The following is a 19,464-nucleotide window of genomic DNA, read 5'->3' as shown; positions in this document are numbered from 1 at the left end:
ACAGGAAATGTCGGAATAAGTAATTATGGAGACATCATCTACGATTTCGTCTTAAAGAGCATGTATATATAGAATTTTTGTTTTTTAGGTTTTATTTAGGTTTGATAAAATTTTACTAACCTAAAGCTCTTGTCTCTTAAACTTCGTGATGTAGGATAGTTATAACACACATTCTAGATTTATGTACATAGTTATATACACCTTGTATGAATCCCAGAGGAGGTAGAAAGATTGATGATTATATAATTGCTTTCGTTTGACAAATTGCGTCCTTGATGTTAACAGTTGCGACGGTAAAAGGAAGTCATTTCACCTAACTACCTTAAAATCAGGCTCGTTATTTGGTGTATATTATTAGAATTGGAATATGGAGTTTTTTTTAATAATCCTGATTTTTACCTAACTCACTAACTGCCTGATCAGTAAGATGCTATTCGTAGTTAATTACACTAGTTTTCTTAATAGTGATATTGTTATTCTATCAATATCATTACTAAAATCCTTTAATAATGATATTGATAGAATAACAAAGAGAGGCCCAATTTATTTATTTTATTTACTAACACTTAGTTGCATACAGAAATGTAATAAATACAAAAAATACAGTTGACATTATTAAATGAAACGGAGAGCCATTGGCGGCCTTATCGCTCTCGAGTTTACACTTTCAGGCAACAACCTAAAATGCTAGCGATATGCTATGCTACCCCACCTAATACTCTTTTATAAAAACTATTTTTTTAGCCTTTGACCAGTTTTTTTGTGGTATGAAATCGATATAAATTTTTATTAAGACCTTTTAATTCTGGTTTATCTCACGCATATTAAAGCTATGAATACGGCTTTCAATTGTTTATCCCATGTTTTAAACCCTTACGGAATTTCACTCGTCATGCTCCTCGCATACATAAATAATTCACCAATACGAACCAAGTTTAAGGCCTGTGTTGATAAGCGTCAGAACACTTGAGATATTTATTGCTGATACATTTTGCCGGAAGATAGCGCCTTCGTTAATCCTATTAACGCTATCCAAATCAACTTTTACTTGGACTGCTTACAATCAAATTTAGGCAGCTCTTGTTTAAAATGATAACTTAAATGGTTTGTATATTTTATTATATTCTGTTCTATTCCGTTCTGTTCTATTCGGTTTATTTTATTCTGTTCTAATCTGTTATATTCTATTCTATTCTTATTAAAAATACTTATGTCATTTACAAATACGATATTTAAATTTTCAATGATTTCCCAGTAAAGAGTTTATGAGACAGTAGAACGGTAATAAAGACGAAACATAATAATTACATCAAAACCACTGGCGTGTGTATGCGTGTGTATCACACATGCTTTATGAGTGGACCTATGTGTGTGTGTTTATGACCATTTTTAATGTTAACATTTACGACCAGTGACGGGTTTACACCTGTTGTCGAGTGAAGCTTTGAAAAAAGCATGTTTTAAACTATTTGTTTGGGTTTATATGGTTTTAGAATCTCGTCAAACGCCATAATATCGTCATGGTGGGGACGGTGGACTGAAACAGCCACGTTTGAATCCCGTTCGGAGCAAATTATATTTGTAATTTGTTCGCTGATGTCGTTAGGTGACAACTTTTATTCATTTACAGACTTTTAGGTCGGTTTCCCAGTGTCCAGATAAGTTCCAAATAAGCTATATATTACTTATTATTAGCATTAACTAGTGTTTGTTGCGTTCCACGACTGTCAGATAGCGCTTTTCGTCATGAAACGTGAAGTTTCTTATTCCGAACTTTTATCTTCCAAATAATTTATTGATTGCATAGCTATTTGGTACTTTATCCATACATTATGAAACAGATTCTTAGTATAACAAAAATAAGTTTTAAGTATCCACAATAAATTTAGTTTCTTCATTTTTGACAGTATCGCTCGGTTTGTAGCTCAAGAAAGTAATAGAGCGTGTCGTAATTCAGTTGTCAGCATTAACTTGACGCGTAACGAGAGCGTTTAGAGAAACATTCCTTTCCGTACATGTTTCGTATTTACGTCGGATGTTTAGGACCTTGACATGTAAAATATTTTCCTAAATGTTCTTTAACTGTTAATTCGCCTGACATATATTCATGCTTTTGATTTCTGACAAATTTTACTTAAACATTTTGTAACAATTTTACAAAAACTTAACCTTAAAATTTATGTTATGAATTTTAATGTAATATTCATGTGAGTTACATAAAGAAATAAAATATCAATCCCTACTTAATATTATAAATGCGAAAGTAACTCTGTCTGTCTGTCTGTCTGTCTGTCTGTTACCTTTTCACGCCTAAACCGCTGAACCGATTTTGATGAATTTTGGTATAGAGATAGATGGAACCTTGGGAAAGGACATAGGGTACTTTTTATCCAGATCCCGATCCCGATCCCGGAATTATACGGGTGGAAACGCAGAGTGCAGTTGTGTATCGTATATCCCTACTAAATGAATTTTGGTATAGAGATAGATGGAACCTGAAAGCAGCATTCGCTATGACCAAAGTCCAAACAAATTTACACGAAGTAGTAGTTCTACGCAGACGAAGTCACGGGTAACAGCTAGTATTGCATATTTGATAAGTTTGTTAGTAGTATAGAATAAAAATTAATGAAAAGAAAATTAAACATATTTACAAATTTGGTCTCCGTGGCAGTGTATCTTTAACGCTGTCAGCATTACCTCTCTGTATTGCGATAATTATCGTTGAGTGAGAAAAGGACTGGGGTCCCCGGTACTATCTATAAGACGTCAACTTAAATCTTTACTATCTATAAAATTGGGTTTTTACGAATGCAGTTAATATAACTTTAATCATCACGTCGAGAACAAATTCTCTTAACAGTCCTACATCTTGTGGCTAATTTTTAAGCTATTGCATAGATTTTATCGCGGGGTTTGAATTATCGCGCGGTTACCGAATCAAGAAATTCTGTAACGAAGAAAAACCTAACACACGATGACGTAGTAAGACGTAATATGAGATAGGTGACGTAGCATAAGCGAGGCCCGTGCATCCGGTACGCATTACAACGAGACAGACTAATATAGTGTGCGTAGGCGTGTTAGTCAGAGTTTGGTATAGTGGTAGATTGAATTAATATCAATGAAAAAAATACACATATGTAATTCAAATAATTATAAATGCATAAGTTGATAAAAATGCTAAGCAATAGCTTCACCGCGGCAGTCCTCAAGTGCCATACGTTTTTTTTATTAAGTACCGATAAGTTATTTCAATTGTGTGATTAAATAAAGTGTTTATTGTTATTCTTAGAATTCGTAGGAAGCGTAAAAACGGCTATGGCTGGTGTAAGTTTCATGAAAATTAATCCTGTAAAATTTTAAGTAATGATGTCTGCAGACGCAATCATCGGGATGGCTGTCAATTTGCTTATTACAATTTATTTCCTTATTTTCTATTTTTACATTAACTTAATACTAATACAATAGAAAAGTAAGTTAAAAACATAACACAAACATTACAAGTAAAAACTTAAACTCTAAACCATTTTATAACTAATTATAAATAATGCAATTCTTGTGAACTCAGCCAGTGTGCAACTAAATACATCTGTCTCACGCGCAATAATATTTAGGGTGCGCAAGACACGTATAAATGGTGCTTCTTTAAGTAGGTATGTACGCGCCCGAGGCACTGCCAGCAATTGAGATCGCTTACCACGTCGATTGTGTTTTTTTGCAAGCAGCCCTAGACTCTCCAATACTTCTGCATTATAAACTTTACCTCTAAGGACCTTAAAAAACATAATGATATAGTAATACTATAGTATTACACGTTTCGGTATCATATATCTGCTTAGCTTGCATTCAATGTTTGTCAAGCACAGCTCCTCTGTTCATACGAATAGACCGATCTGGATTAAATAATTTAATTTAGCAGCAAATAGATTTTTTATTGTAAATTCCAAATTTGACTAATAGAATCTTCCTAGAAATATATTAACACACTTATTATCGTAATAATAATAAAAATCTTTAAATGACAATATTATATAGAAAGTAGACAGACATCCTTATCAGCCTCATACACGGTGTCTTTAGGTCTATGATACATATATCGGTTTACTAATACTAATACAGAAAGGAAAATATATTAATTGGGTTTGATGTTAGGACCTAAAAGGTTTTTTAAATCGCCTACTGATTATATAGTTATAATATAAGATGAAACGCGTATTATTGTTCTCGTTAGGAAACGTTCAATAAATATTAATCAGATAACTTTGTTAAAATGTTTTTGAGTCACCGTTCGTCCCTTAGAACTCGTTAGCGTTAAATTAATAAATTAATACTAGATCAGGTGTATATAATTTGTATATTTTAAATAGTATTTTGTATGCAGGTAGAATGCTATGATCCAGTTGAATATTAATGAGTGAACAGCACACGCAGATATCTACACTAGGCATACAGTATAATGTTATTTAGAACAATCCAGTGTGTTATGTTTAAGAATGCAATATTGTCGAAATGGGCTTAAATTAATGTATTAATTACAGGGAAACTAAATTAGACACGAAATATTTTCCTCAATGGCGCTACGAATTCGAAATATCATGCTTTGAAAGCGGGGCTCGTAGAAGGGTCTACGCGGAGGGGTCGTAGAGATAACACGTAGATGGCTACGCGCACTAGTGACGGATAGATTTGTTTCGATATAATGCTACGATGTATTTTGTTTTAATTGTTAATGACGTGTTTTAGGGATGACTAATACAAAGAATATAAAATAATTTATTCTAACTCTATTTCCAAACACAAAAAATTGCGCTTTCATTTGTAAAAACAAAGTAAAAAATGTAAAAATTGTTTGCATAGTAAATAATTATGTGCGTATTTTATATCGATATATGTATGATATATACACAACTCTAACTTGTCAATAAGAGCAGTACCTACCCGCGACCGTCCTCCTATTAACCACTGTTTGTGCAACTGTCTGTAAATGAAAACAAAATGGCGTAGCGAACCATTATAAACGATACTGTTTGAATAATAAGGCCTATTTTAGGTTAGCTTTGCAACTCGTCAGTTATAGACATCATTCTGATTTGAACTATATGGTTTACGACATACAGATCAAAGTGGTTATAACATTTAGGAGAAAGTACCGGTAAACAAATGTACATGTACTAATATAAACTCTGGAATAGTTATGTTTTAATTTTGATGCTGTTGTATGATACTTAGTTTAAAATCCTTCAGCTTAAATGGATATAATGATATGAATGGTCAAAAGGCGGGCAACGTCCTCGCGAGCCCTCTGGCATTGTGTCCATGAGTGTCCACGGGCGTGATACCGCTATCACTTAACATCAGGTGAGCCTCCTGCCCGTTTGCCTCCTGTTCTATAAAAAAATGAGTAGGAATAAAAATCTTGTATAATATAATCCCTTCAACTGTGAAAAGGCTGACTTCGGGGTACAAATAATCACTTATTCACACCACCTCTTGTCGCCTTCTCGGCTTTTTCGCAGTCCCGTAACATCATATAAATTTAAAATACGATAATGCTTAGCATAATATACTTTAGTATACAAAATATAAGAATATTTATTTACAAATTTATTTGAAGCTTAATATGATATTTTTCTTTATTAACGTTACAAACTTTGAATATATTCCTTCGTGGAAACGAAATCAATCAAAATGTCCCGGACGTATTTTAGCCCCATTTCTCTTGTAGAGTTGTGAATTTACATAGCACACATCACCGTATTACAGACACACACAAACGCACCTTTAACAACTCAATTTGTCACAAATATGTTGATTTCTTGGATTGTCGAATGATAACAGCATTTAACATCGCGTAACTTACGTTCGCATCAAGATGTTTCTATCATAAGAAATAACTATATAAGATTTATGTTATATTTGAAATTTATGTTTAATATATTATTAAAATCGTTAGCATTACGAGTATAATATAATGAGTAATTCATATATGATTTAACAGTACTTAGTACGTAGTATATTATTATAATACCAAGGTAGTACAATTAGAAGTAATTCTAAATTTAAAGATCCTGTTATGTATATGATCTGTTAAAGTAAAATATGTATCTTAACGGGATAATTATCTAAAGATTATTAAGAAGCAGAGACGTTGGTTATCGCGAAATCGTTAACCTATATAGTGCGGCTAGGGCGGGCGGCGGTGCTGGGCGGCAGCGCCGGGCGGGCGGTAGTCGGTCGCCGCGCGCGCGTCTGACACAACGTCTCGCGGCCTCAACATACATATCAGCTATTTAGTGTTTTAGTGTAATGTTAGTGGTAATCAGTGCAAATTTGCTTTGGAATTATACATACATCATGCCTTGTGGATTGTCTAATCGTAAGGAAATGTTTGCACCATTCTCCAACGAATGTTTAAGTTATTCTGATAGATCGTAATTATGCCATAGTAAGGTTTATAGTAAACGTAAATACATTAAAAATAATTTATGTAGTAGAAGCTATAAAATATAGCATCATCTCATCATAGACGATTTCATACAACACCCATTCTAGTCTCCTAAAGTTTAATTTATTAATAATATCGTAAATTTTGATATATAATACGTTTCCAATGCTTTAAACGTATACGTAAGAATTTTTAAACAAATGCCCTCTATTAGACATTTGCAAAGAAGATAACATATGCTTTATGATAGACATCCCATCAACAACCTACTAATTATTGCTTACAATTAGAATTAATTTTTTGACGAACCATAAAAAGGTCAGGTCAACCGTCACCCACGAAGGGTCAAATCTGTCCCATAATATTTTCATGAAAGGATCGCAATGGACGGGTAAAATTGCCCCATTTTTGTTATGATGTGTATTACGTACGATGCCTATTTCCCTTATTCAAATGAATCAATGATGTTATTCAGAACTTTTATGTAGATAATAAGTTCTTTATAGGCTTCAAAGGAAGTGTGACTAATGACTATATTGCTTTTTTTATGCGACCCGGAAGTTCTATAGTTAAAGGTGGATATACACTCACAGTTTTTGTATACAAAGCGTTATTTAATGACAGGAAATGGGAAATTATCATTTTGTCTACACTGGTCCCACAAGGGAGCGTCTACCCACCAACCCCATTAAAACAGTCGAAATATATATAAATACTTTTTATTTATAAATTGTAACGTTTAATGAGAAACCGTAGAGATGTTTTATTCATAAGATAAAATTAAAAGCCGATTTTATTCATTGGCTATGATCGATTCCAGTATTAGACTTACACAGTAAAATCCCAATGTACTCGAAATTGGGATTTTACTGTGTAAGTCTTGATAAATCAATAAAAAATATCAGAAATTTAATTGGATAATAGTTTACTTGATACACTATACGAATAATAATATTAATTAAAATAAAGGTATATTCTCAGTGAAAATAGTTTTTTTTTTGTAATGAAAAGCTTTAACACTAACAAATGTAACTCAAATTACCTGCAGATATCTCAGCCTATGAAACGAAATAAGCTGTATTGAGTAATATCATAAACTATGATCTTGAGTCGAGTGGTTCAATTTTGGAAACATATTTTTCGCTGCATCGTAACATTGTGCCTCGGGCGATAAGTGTATTCTTATACGGTATACTAGGGTTGGGATCAATAATTTATCGAATCTCTTGTCTATATTTTTCTTATAAACAGTAAATATTAATATAACATATTAGCAAGAATATTTTTATATTTCTATTAAATTGTTGAGCAGTGTTGGCATAGTGAGATCACTTTTCGAATCACAATAGATTTTTCTTAGAATGCAAGGAGGGCGTAGAAGGCTATTTACTTGTCTGTAAAAATTAAGTGATCAAAGAAACAAAGGTAATCTGCAGCTAAGACCCATATATACTACAGGGTGGTAGCGCCACTGAATTACTATGATTATAAATATAATTAAATGGTAGTAAACAGATGTTCGTCGCTAAGCTAACTAGTTGCTACAGTAAGTCGTGTTCATAGTCAGTTTTCCTGTTAACCTCCGACACAGAGCTAACGACTCGCCTCGTAACAGAGCGGGACTTATCTTCTCACCTTGGAGAGTTTGTTAAGACTTTACAACAGCGCTGTCGTTGCTTTAAACTTTATTTTCATATAAGCTCTCTCATCAATCATCGTTTATTACTTTTAGAAGTTATAGAAACATTCTTTTAGTTATTCCTAAAGGTGTTGTGGTTAACAGCGTGTTAAAAGCATGTAAAAGTCGTTTAGACAACAGGAATATTTGTTATAAACATACAGGAGACTTATATGGAAAATGAAAACGACTATCAGTAATAAAAAATAGTTGAAAGTTTTATTGCTCTTTAAAGAATTTTGGATTTCTTAAATCTTCAATCAATCAATCTCCTTCGTGCCTTCTCCATACTACGACACTAGCGAAGTACCTTGTGCCCAGATGGCACAAATAAAAGCCATATTAAAAAAATTTTTGACGAGATCAAGCGACACCTGAGATGGTTTTCCTTCGATTTCTGGACTCAATGCCACTAAACTAACACTGTTTAATATACATAACCAGCGTTATTTCATGCTTAATTAGTGTAATTATCAATCATCGAAAGGTTGAGTGGAGTTTTGTCGTTTGTGTTTGTATCGACATGAAATAATATCAGTAATTATTGCCGGTATCGACTGCACGTTAATTACTTGCGACGTGGCTTCAACAATTCAGTTATAATTAGTGGCATTATTTGCGAAGGGAATTGATTTTCTGAATAACGTCGCTAATAATGCAATCTCAGGTTAGGTTAGTATCTCTATGTATCATTGACCATTTGGCTTCAATGTATATATATGTCGGAGAGTTATCGTCACTCCATCGATATGGACATCGTCGATTATCGGCTTAGTGATCCATCGTCTCATCACCACAAAGCTCCAATATACTCTATCAGAAATGTGCGTTCCCTAAATTCACTGCCAAAGTAAAGTTGGCCCCACTTGAAGCATTTGCTCTTCTCTGAAAGGTTGTAATAATATTCTTACCTTTATTCGTTAAGTAACAATTAAATATTACGATTCAAACCGAATTAAATAAAATAATGATTCTTAAAATTCCAAAGCAACAATAAAATCAACGGTCAATTGACTTGATCAGAAGAAGCCTTCTAATGCTTTCCTGATAATTGGAGCATTTACTGATATGCATTATATTTTTTGAAAAAAAAAAATAAAACGTCCTATTTTTTACAAAGTTTTTACTGTACGAGACTGACTATTCAAATGAGGGTTATTGTTAGTATACCATTTAAAAAAAATTTAACGTTTGAGAATTAGTTTAACACTGCTACAATATAGTAAGATAAATCGGCTTTAATCACTGCTAGAACTTAATGAGCCTTAAATACTATTTATTAATAAACTCCTGGAAAGGTCAAGCAAGCGATTGTATTATTGATAAAATATATTAAATGTATAGAAAGTGAAAATCCGTTGAAATCTATCGACTTGTAATATGGACATCACTAAATTTGGACGTGATCCAAGCGAGTAGAGTCGGCGCAATAAATATGTATGAGTACTTCATGTTTGATGAAGGATACTTACGGACACACAATTACGTCCGCCAGCGATTTATTAAACCAAGCTTTGATCGGTCTTACATATATGCTATGTTTGTATGAAGATCTGAAATACGTAAGTAAAATTTATTCAGTTTCATTTATACGAGTTCCATGAATTTTTGGTTACACCACCTTGAATGGGCATCTCACAAAAACAAAAGACGTCAATGAGGGCATTACGGACATTATATACATTGTGCCGTAATCAGGCAATCTTGAGTTTGATATCCAGAGAAATAATAATTGTATTTAGTTAGGAGACTGAAGTATTCATCTTCTTCAGCCGCACACTTCACGTGTTACTGGCGTAACTTCCTCCATTTTCCCCTGTCTTCGGCAAGCCTCTGCTTCTAGGTGATGTTCAGACCTATAAGGGCCTTTACTTAATCGGTCCAGCGAGTAGGGCAGCCGCTTCAAAGGTCCTCTTTCGCGTCACGATGAGATTTCCCAAAATTTTCTGGAAATTTATTTGTTCCATGTCCAAATAAACTCAGAATGCGTTGGCAACGTGGTGTCGTAAGACGATTTTTTACTAGTAAATGTCTGAGCGTGGGCACCGCCTCAAACACCACATTTCCAGAATATCTATTTTTCTTCTTTCCGTATTGTCCAGATAGAAAATATAATATACTAGCGGCCCGCCCAGCTTCGCACGGGTGCAATGCTGATACTAAATACACTACAGAAAATCTGTGAACGTTGTATATAAAAATGTGGGTTATCCATAAGAGATAGACATATACCACCATGGACACTTCTGTAGACCTTTTCAATGTGTACAATACTTAGTACATTATTTTGATAAAACTCGTAGGGTTCAGCCTGCGTTTGCAATGTAAGCGGAAAAAATGTAATTATTTACGACATCACATTAGAAACCTCAAAAATAACAGTACTTCTCCACTATTTAATGGATGTTATTATACATATTAACCTTCCTCTTGAATCACTCTATCTATTTAAAAAAACCGCATCAAATTCCGTTGCGTAGTTTCAAAGATTTAATCATACAAAGGGACATAGGGACAGAGGGACTTTGTTTTATAATATGTAGTGATTTCACTGATATATTATGTTACAAGTATGTTTGTAAATCGTATCTAGCGCAGTGATTAGTTGACGCTAGACGTTGACGATTTTTAGTCTATGGCGGCATTGTCCAAATAATTCCAAATATAAATTTTTGGAGGGATTGTTATTTTCAAACTATATGTATGGAGGTAATAAAAAATGAAGTTTATTTTGGTCGCGTGCAATAATAAACATGTTCGATTACAAGATTGTTTATGAACGGAATATATGTCATTTCCCGTCGTTTAATTTAAAATTTATAGTGATCATGTGTAACCGATAAAATTATGGTTGAGTCATGCCATGTATTTAGTTTATTATGTCAAAACAAATATCTATCAAATATAGATTTTACTATTTATTTACTCCGCTCTGCAATCCAAAAACCATCTTGGCCTCCGAGCTACTTCCAGCAATACTTATTCAGTGCCACTTCTGACCAATTACTGGCTTTCAGCTACATCAACTCATTGTATGATTTTACTTAAAAAAAAATGTTATGATTAAAAAATGAATCGAACCGATTACACTGTAGTAGCGGTGCTCATCTCTGTCAGTCGCAATGTTTTACACATTTGTTTAACAATATAAATTGATATTCTCTTTAGTTTACTCAATTTTTTTTTATAGAACAGGGGGCAAACGGGTAGGAGGCTCATCTGATGTTAAGTGATATTACCGCCCATGGACACTCTCAATGCCAGAGGGCACACGAGTGCGTTGCCGGCCTTTTAATACTATATACCTTCACAGGTGAACAAGTTATTACATTCATTACGAAGTCGACGTATCTATTTACTTACTTTATTTTTAATTTTCACTATGTTACTATTCTTTTAAGTAGAAGATTCTGGTTTTAGTACAATATTTAAAATTAGAATCTACTTAATTTTGTATTCAGTTTTAGTCCGGTTAAGGTATTCCTTAATTTCCTCCTACGTTAAGCGTAACGCAGGTATTTCCTTAAAAGCCTCCATAACTCACTGCTGTGTAGCCAACTCCTTTATACAAGACATTTCTCTTCTATAAAGGATTTCGTTCATATAACTTAAGTTGATATATTATTATATGAAAAGTTTTTCGAATTGAGTTTAATAAAGTTGCGATTTTTCTGAAATTCTCTTCTGACATTTTTTAAGATCGTTTTGATAGCAACATGGCTTTTATTAGGCCTTCTTTGCTGTTTTATTACATAGTTTTGTTAAAATACATTAGTAATTGTTTCAATATGGGACGTCTACCGTTCTATAAATGAGTGGTTTTTAATGCAGTTTCTGCCGCGCACCATTATGCTGCCCACTGAATTATTTACTATTTTTGAACTAATTTGACTTAGCTTCAAGAAAGACAGTACCAGTTCTTAAAAGGCCGGCAACGCGCTCGCCAGGCCTCTGGCATTTACGGCCGGTAGCACTTAACATTCGGAGGGACTTCTGCTACATTGTCCCCTACTCTATTACAACAAAAATTAGATCGATACGCATCAACCGTGAATTTTGTAGCTATCGACGTTAGATAAGAGTTGCTGGCGTTCTTCCAGTGTCTGGCTGGCGGTCTGACCTATCACCGCTTGACACTAACTGGGAACAATATATGGTTTGCGGCTCCTATATTTATTAATGGATGAATGAAGACTGTAGTTAGCTTTCCTGTTGATGCCGGTCCAAATGATTTTATTGAAAACCTTTTCCAACTGTTACGATATTTTAAAATTGGTGTTAGAATATATATATATGGAATGAACAATCTTGTAATATTTTGTCAAAAACGGTATATTGGCTGTACTAAAAAAGATCCTTTCTTATTAAGAAGCTATTTTATTTACATATACACAGTATCCATAAAACGTGTGCAAACAATTCCTTTATTACTTCGTAAGTTTTAAAAGTATAATTCCAAGGCAGACATAACAAAAATGTTTCTCGGACATTCAATAAAAATTGTTTATATTTTCTAGTTACATATATACGGTTGTGATTTTATTTCCTGTGTATCAAGCATTTTGAATGTGTTACTGTTTACAATTTTGATAAGCTCGTAGTGTTTTTAAATGTATACAATTTACAAGTAGACATGTCGCAAGCACCGCAACAGGGTTCCGTGGCTGAGAAAGCGCAGGAGTTTAACCGGCGCACCTCCCAGGACGAGAAGAAACCAGATCGAGACGCCCAGAATGACAAAGACAAGGCAGACAAACAGGATGTGCCTCGAGAGAGCAAGAATCCTTTTTCTCCCAACATTTACAGAGGAAGAACATCTAGCCATTTCGAGATGGGTCCGCGTGGATTAGACTATTCGCCTCATCGTATGGGCTTGGAGTTCTCGAACCGATTAAGGGATTACGTTCCGCAAAGATCATCGTCTATTCAAGGCCATGAGTTGACAGATGCACCAATGAAGCCAGAGTATTTAGGTCATCGAAGCCACTTTGGAAGCCAGATAGTGCCTGGCGGAATTCACCCGGATGTGGTATACAGGCAGGACTATTACGGGCAAGTTGGATTTCCAGCGAGAACTTCCCGGTTTTCCTCGCAGGAGTATTTGAATGCGCCGGCACAGTATGGTCGCTGGCCAGATTATCGTGTAGATTACAGGCAACGCCGCAGATCCCAACAGGATCTGCATTCCATCGAGCATAGTCCCGAATCAGGTATGAAACAATTCACACGATTTATTTACTATTATTGAAATACATTTCTAATGTTACTTGACGTAGGAAAATGGTAAGAATTTCTTTTGAAAATCCATAAAATACAATGCGGATTGCATAGCGAACAACAATTATTATCAATGAAAGGGCGCGCCTCTCAAGTATCTCTCTTGCCATTCTTGGCTCCGCGCCGCCGCTTCTCTACCTCGGCAGGAAATTCGATTTACTCTTCTGATTTTTATTGCCGTATTTTTCTTACATTTTGCAAAATAACAGAGACAGTGTTCACATGTTTTCGATTTGAAAGGAAAATAGAAAACATTTTCACGCTGCCTCTAAATAGAAAAATGCTTTGTGTTTCGGTTTCTAATACTAGAACTGCTCTCATCATTTGGCCGACAATAGTGCATAAAAATGGACTAAAAATTATACATATTAAAATATATCATAAATTATACATAATTAATAAAATAGATCATCAATTTTACATAATTAATGATCTATTTGAATATGTATAATTTTTAGTCCATTTTTATGCACTATTGTCGGCCAAATGATGAGTGTATAATGAGAGAGATGTATAATTTATAACCAGTATTTCCGTTGAAATCATAGCTGCATTTCCCGAGTTGTCTATGACAATTCACTCGGCGCCATTGAATAATAGTGGTTCATTTCGGATACTTGTCATTTATCGAATGTATCTCGCCAATAATAACTATTGTGAAAGGAAACAACAAAAATGAACTACAGAAATCTAGGTATTATGGCTATGTACGAGTATCATAATACACAATTCTAAATAATCTATAGCATGTGTACGAGACTTTCTTGTCGACTGTTACCTTGTTATGGCTAAACTTGATCCTTTAGCTGCCAGACGTGAAATTTTATGTTTATTATTACCTTAATAAAATACTAACGTATTACAACACAATTTTGTTGGTGAACTACAGAATATTCAACGTTATATAAACACTAAGAGGGTATTTAAATTAACTATTATCATCCTGAATTTAATTACATTCCTTGTTCGTAGCTTTGCTACAATAACTATGGGTTCCATGATTCTCAACAGCTGTTTTATAAAATCAAATTATATGAAATATTATGTTTTTTATATAAATTAGTTATGTTGTTGATTGTCTTTTTTATAGTAAATATATATTAAATTTCTAGCTTAACTAAAAATACTATAATATTTAAAAGCCATCATGATAATTAAAAATGTAACAATTTTTATGTTTAATAACTACAACTTGTATAAGTGTAACCTGTTGTGGATGCGTCCAATGTGTTTGTATTGTGTTTTATTTTTGACTTTGTTTTTATTATAAGGATGTATCTGTTTGGTTTCCCAATAAATAAATAAATAAATAAATAAATAAATAACTACACTCGTAGCTCCTGCATTTTTCTTTGAAGTGAGTTTTATAAAAAAGTTTGAATAACTATTAGGCTTCTTAGCCCACCAATAGTTTTGATAGTTTAAGTTTGGTTTGGATTCGCCGGAAGTGTTTACCTGTGCGTCAGCTGTGGGGTCGATGACCTCGATCGATCCATTCACAGAGTATCGCGGCCGCTACTCGCTTACTCGCTACTACGATATACACCCTTCTCAAATGAGTCCGCGACCTCTAACTTGGCTTTATAGCTAGGGTTAGTCCGAATCACTTTGCTTTCGATATTAATCCAAGATGATAAGATGTAGTTAACCTGATAGCGCGTAATAAAACTCGAAAGGTTAGATTAGATGCTTAATCCTTCTTGTGTTAAGTAAGCTCCACCTCGACAAATTTCAGGTAATTTTGAACAATAAATTTTAGAGCTACGTTTTTAATTCATGATTGTAAAGGAGGTTTTAATTATATTAGGTTTGGGATAACTCATTGTTAACTCAAGTCTGCAAACTAATTATTGTTTCTTGTATGATGATATAGATGGTAGATCACCTGCTTGCCTTCAACATTGTTATATAAAACGATAGTGAAAAGTGCGTATATCTCAACTCTCATTTTTTTTATATAGGTAATATAATGTACACTTATGAACGTCAAAAAAAAAGAATTATTTTTTCATTACAATAACTACTACCGTAGTTTTTTGTTGTAGTAGTTTAACGTTTGTGTATTATCGAAAGAACTTAATATTACTCGTAATGTACAAAGAGGTATGAGAGCGGACAATAGAATAGTGATTGAAATACAATTTTCCGTCTTTATACTTTATAGACAGGGTTATGAAATTGCACGCGCCGGGAACGATTCAGAATTGATTTAAGACTAAAAATAGTCTTACCACAGACTGTGAGGTGACCAAGCGTTTGAAAAACTTATCGTATTAAGTATATGTAATTTTACATGTGAATTTAATATAAAACTATTATTAATTAATATGTGGGTTAGGATAATTGCAAATACTGTATATGTGATTGTTATGTATAGGTTTTAATAAGCGATATTATAAGGGTTTTCAATCATTTTTGTTTACCGTAATTTTGCTGCATATACTTAATCATTTTTAAGCTGTTTGATTAGTATGATTATATTTAAGTTAATTATAATATAATAATATTTAAGTTAATATAAGTTAATTATAAATTAAAACTGTTTATAAAATAATTACCAGATAAATTTAAAAATCGAATTGCACAAGGTGTGCAATCTGTTTAATTATGTCACGACTACATCGGAGAAAGAAGGCATGTTCATAAGTAAGATTTTATAATTACCAATAAAAATGAGCTTTCCTATTTGTCAAGGCATGTATGCATTTATTTTCTCACCTCATAGACAACCTTTTCACCAATTTTCGTTGAAAGCATAGCCGCATTTCCCGAGTTGTCTATGACAATTCACTCGGCGCCATTGAATAGTAGTGGTTCATTTTGGATACTTGTCATTTATCGAATTGTATCTCGCCAATAATAACTATTGTGCAAGGAAACAACAAAAATGAACTACCAAAATCTAGGTAATAGGTATGCTAAATAATGTTTCAGATGTCAATCTAGTCTTAGATGGAACTATATATTGAATAGTGTTTATTTTCTATGTTGACGTACTGTTTTAATTTTCCGTATTCCCCGTAATATAAATTAACAATTAATTTGTATTTTTTTTCTTTATACGAGTATGTCTTTAGTAAATGATCATGGAACATTACCATCTAGACTCATGAGGAATTTAAGTCTAACGCAATTTTTCACATAAGAAAGTGTTCAATAATGCTTACTGTGCCTTAAAGGGAATTTCTCTGTGTGTTTAGCACTTAATACTAACGTTCTTTTAGTTAATTTTTTTCTACTTTTCAGTCTTTTGAAGCGTCATCCACCTTATTGAACTTGAGAAAATTAAAAAAAAAACGTTATTTTAATAGTACAATTCAGCTACAAAACTTAAATACTTAATTAAGCTTCTGGTTTGACATCATCTCCATACATATTCTAACAGTATAATTTAAAGAATAATGTTTAATACTTTTATAGAGTGTGGGCCTAGTGTTTCAGTTTCGTGCGACTTTAATCTCTGTGAACGTAAGTTCGATCCCCGGAACGAATTGACTTTCTATATGCGCATTAAACATTCGCTAGAACTGTGGAGAAAACATCGTGAGGAACCCGGCTTGCAGCAACGCTGTCAGGCACAGGTGGCTGATGACCGACTTCCCTATTAGATTGAAAAATAATTATGAAATTGATTCAGAAATCTGAGTTGATTGTAACGCACTTGTTTTATTTTTAATTTGTAGAACATAATACAACCAGGTTAACGCTTACATATATTAGTAATATTATGTTGATTACATATTTTGTACGTAGACCGGCGCAGCTGTTGCTTTATTTCCGGTTTTCTACGTATACAACCTTCTATAGATGATCATACTAACATAATTTAGATACTTATATTTTTAGTTCTAAGGGGTAGACTTCTACTCATTTGTTTTCTTTATTTCTGCCTACAGTTTTTACCAAATAAACTATTATTGACTTCCCACCCTTCCTACTATCTAAGATACTCGTCAATACCAACTTGGTGAAGAGTATTGTTATGTGTTTACCTATCTTTATCAACACATTTTTTAAGAGTAATTTCTTCTTTCATATTGTGTACCGAAAATATGTGACATATTTATATATCTCTGTGACACAGCACATTAGTGCGTTGAAGAGGGTTCCGCGGCTAAACAGCAAAGCGATTTCTGAAGTAAGTAAATTGTGCTGATTTCTCGTCTTACGCAACAAACAAAAACAGCCTTTCGATAAGTCGGTCAAGAAATGCATCAAACATCAAAGAACGAGTCATTTGAATGGAAACATTATAGCTATGTTTTGGAATGGTCCCAAATCAATAATGTACAGTCGTGTTGACATGCCATTAAATATTAATAAAGCTACACTCGGGAGGATAAGTGTTTTTATGATGGATACATTTCTGGCAACGAGGGAATAGATTTTTTCCTGTCAAAATTTAAGCTTTTTGTAGCTGCGGATTATTTAAAAGCTCTTTCAGTTTGGGGCTATAGAAAAACATTACTATCTTATACAACGTATATAGATAAAATCTAATTGTTAATCTATACCTTGAATCCTCTTGAACACACAAATTTGATCCGTTTTAATTTAATTTTTAAGATAAGTACATGTAACAGGGCTAAGTAAAGCTTTCACAATTTCCCTAGCTTTTTGAGAAATGCTTTTTTTATCACAAATAGATGATTGGACAACCTTCAGTTTAATACGTCGTTACAACCAAAGTCTGGAACAGCAATTTCATTTTATGGAAATCTAATTTTCTTTTATCGCGAGAGCGAGGAAAGTTACCGACATTAAATCGTTTCAGTCATACAATTATTACTATTCATCGTTTGGTATAAAAATAAAGTTATCATTTAGCAATTTATTGCTACTTTAAATACACTTAAGCGTATGCTATGAACTAAATACACTTTTCAATGCGCAGCACTGATCGTCTTCCATCGTCTGGCAAACCAGACTGATTCACAATAATTAGCTATTGGCTGGCATTGTTACTCCCAAACATCTATTAACAAAACCAAAGTTCGATACAGTACTATCAATAACCGTAGCAAACTTGGAATTACGAAAACTCGATATTTAACTGAATTTGATATCGGAAGTTGGCTTTTGGGCGTTCATTATACATTTTAATAATATATATTTTTACGTATTCAGTACAATTTTCCATAAATAAAAATTATAATTTAAACTACGGCTTGCCTTTATAAACTACTTATGGAAACTTTTATAAGGATAAGTATTAAAAGGTCTATTATGTTGACTACTGTACGCACAATATAGCTGTTTCTTTTGTGTCAAAAGCAATCGTAAAGCGTTATATAGCTGTTTTATGACATTTTCCTATGTTTACAAACATAACATTTTTACTTTGACATATGGAATTAGCTCACAAAATAATATTTATTTGCTATTTAAAATACTTGTACTTGTGTTGCTAATTGACTAGTTATTCACATTTATACAACTAATATCGCTATTTATTATGTCGGTTGTGAATTTCTGGAAATTCAGGGTTATATATGTATTTTTAATGCCAAATCATAAGAAATACTCCGAAAACAATATTCCTTTTTTTTTAACACAATCTTATCTCTTAAATAAAAAGAAGTCAGTGGCTCTTCAACCTTTTTAGCACTGGTCCAGTATGTTTCATGATTTGTCAATCTAATTGGCAGTAGGTGATCAGCCTCCAGTGCCTGACACACTTTTATCATTGGAGGTATAAAAAAAACTTACTGAGTATTTTTAGACATACCGAATGAACCTAAAAATAGAAAAATCTATACAGTCTTTTCCGTGGAGATTGTTTTATATATAAATCTGATTTAATAGCACTGAAATATGAAGCCGCTTTATTTTTCTGTAATGTACCCTTTGTAGTAAATAAATGTGTATACTCTTACACATCTTGACTTTAAATTTATTCTAGTATATTATGAATTAATAATATAACCTAGATATTGTAGACCTGGTTGTTATAGTTGCTAAACTACATTAGCTCATGGTAATACTTGGTCCTTCTGAGTCTTGCTGGACGGCGAAGTGAGATGAGAATTTCGTTAATTTGATTATAATTGCGTTATTTTCT

At 33.2% G+C, this 19,464-nt stretch overlaps 1 protein-coding gene across 5 annotated transcripts in view; it reads left to right on the top strand.

Moving 5' to 3' along the window:
- The window catches only part of LOC111000702 (dystrophin, isoforms A/C/F/G/H), a 328,798-nt gene that overhangs the window by 71,155 nt on the left and 238,179 nt on the right, over nt 1-19,464 (top strand). The gene's annotated exons all lie outside the window — the stretch shown is intronic.

The sequence above is a fragment of the Pieris rapae genome, chromosome 14 (assembly GCF_905147795.1).
Source record: "Pieris rapae chromosome 14, ilPieRapa1.1, whole genome shotgun sequence".
Lineage (NCBI taxonomy): Eukaryota > Metazoa > Arthropoda > Insecta > Lepidoptera > Pieridae > Pieris > Pieris rapae.
Note: the sequence above shows the minus strand (reverse complement) of the source record. Positions and strands in the feature narration are given on the sequence as shown.